Source organism: Chiloscyllium plagiosum, unplaced genomic scaffold (assembly GCF_037043375.1).
Source record: "Chiloscyllium plagiosum isolate Xiang-an unplaced genomic scaffold, Cpla_swu_hap1 HiC_scaffold_48, whole genome shotgun sequence".
Classification (NCBI taxonomy): Eukaryota; Metazoa; Chordata; class Chondrichthyes; order Orectolobiformes; family Hemiscylliidae; genus Chiloscyllium; species Chiloscyllium plagiosum.
This window is the reverse complement of record NW_028270186.1, coordinates 37,005,972-37,007,958: the sequence shown is the minus strand read 5'-3', so window position 1 is coordinate 37,007,958 and position 1,987 is coordinate 37,005,972. Positions and strand designations below refer to the sequence as shown.

At 45.4% G+C, this 1,987-nt stretch overlaps 1 non-coding gene across 1 annotated transcript; it reads right to left on the bottom strand.

Moving 5' to 3' along the window:
• Positions 1-1,532: 1,532 nt before the first annotated feature.
• Positions 1,533-1,605, bottom strand: trnav-aac (transfer RNA valine (anticodon AAC)). Its single transcript has one exon. It is a non-coding gene; the product is annotated as a tRNA-Val (tRNA).
• Between the last annotated feature and the right edge of the window lie 382 nt (positions 1,606-1,987).

Sequence of the window (1,987 nt, the reverse complement as noted above, 5' to 3'; positions counted from 1 at the left end):
ATTTCGCAGCAGATATTGATAGCCCATCAATCCAGGCAAAAATCAATGGTAAGCTCAGTCTATCTTGTCAGACTCTTTTCAGCTACAAATGTATCTGTGAGTGCGTGAGAATATGGGTTCGCTTATGATTTGGTCAAATAACCATGAGCTGCTTGACATTACTGGAATTTCCATTCTTGCTTTGCTAAATGATTTCACCCATTGCTCGAAACAGGACGACTTTCACGTTTACACGGAACACGAAACACACCGGACTACAGGGAAAATGCACAAACCTGAGCAGGCCGTGTTCCGCATCATACCGTGCAGCATCGTTTCAGTCACTGTGTATGTGTTTTTTTTTCAGAATAGGAGTCCCAAAGAATGTTCTCCACCCTAAAACCGGAGGTAGCATTACAATCCGAGAACGACAGATCACCTTGAGAGAATGCTCTGACCTCGGAGCCAGTTCGAGATGCCACTTTCCTTGCCTTTTACCTTAACCGTGCAATTTGCTACTGAGACGTTCACTCCTGGACATGAGCCACATGGATACCAACTGAATTGGAAACCTGTCTGGGAATCGAGGAGAAGCGACTCAATAAATTTTGCTAAATTCCGTGGTGCTTTTTATAAATGCAGTTTCTGTTCACCTCAATCTAAAAGCCAGTTTCTGAACATAGTAACAGAAGTCAAAAGGTAATTACCTCACCCCACCCCCACTCTAGAAGAGGTGCTAACTGCCCTTGAGTGCTTTTTGTTCTCGATGTGAAGAGCTTTCACCCCTGAGTCACCTTCACGTCTCTGGTTGCTGAGTGAATCACAAAGAAGGAATTTCACCAGAGCTGCAACTGCCTCACTTCCCCACTCGCCCTCCCCGTTTACATTTTCCTGCTCGTCAGTGATTTAAAGAAAACCAAATGGATGCGATGTCATTCTGTAGCCTCTCTGTCGATTTCTCCGTTTCAGTTCCAACATGACTTAGATCTCGGTGCGGACCTTCATAATAGCGACGCTCTGAATGCGCAAGTCGAAAGGTTCCTCTGAGAGTGCAATTTCTTTCATTGCTGTTGCTGATTGAATGAGCCACTAACGTGCGAATTGCTCCAAAACATGATTCAGGATATCTGGTGCCAATTCCCGCACGTTGAATAACGATTGACAGCTTCCAAATGAGGTATTTCTGAGACGACCTTGGGGTACATTTGACAGACAGACAAGTTCAGGAATTCGTGGTGCGCTGTGACACCAGAGCATCTGCTTCTTTCCTGTCTTTGAAGCGAGCCGCCTGCGCAAGGAAGGCAAATGCGGTACTGCTTTTCGTGGAAGGATCAGAAGGCGGTAACTACACTCTCCAACAGAATGGCATATGATCAGAACCAGGTTGGAGAAAAACTTAACAACGCTTTGCACTGTAATTAAATGGAATTGCATTACATTTCACGACGAGAACAGATTTGTTGAAGCAAATTCGAAGGCAGGTTTGCAGATGGGAAAGATGCAAGAAAGCTCAGCTCTTGTCCATGTAAAAGGCTGCAGTTGAAGAACAAAACAGTTTCTGCCCAGTTTCGAACTGGGGACCTTTCGCGTGTTAGGCGAACGTGATGACCACTACACTACAGAAACGAGCCACAGCCGCCCGTGCTGCGGCCCTGTGGCGTCCAGCACTGAAAGTTGAATCCGTTCTATGTTTCACCTTTCTGTTTCCGATAGCTCGTTATTGTCCAGCGTAATCGACATCTTGAAAACGTAAAAAAGACACTTTAAATTGATGACAGGATATAGACAAAGATGTCGTCGATGTTTATACCGTGGGGCGAGATGGAATAGGCTGGTGGAATAAACTTTCCCTGCAGCGTAACAGCTGCGACATGACCTTATGGAAGGGTGGTAAACTGAGTATTTACGTGTTTTACCCAAGTTGGTGTGAGTTGAAAACTCGACAGCATAGCTTTAAGGTGAGTGGGCTGAAAGTGACAAAGGACCTGAGGCACATTTCCCACAAAGA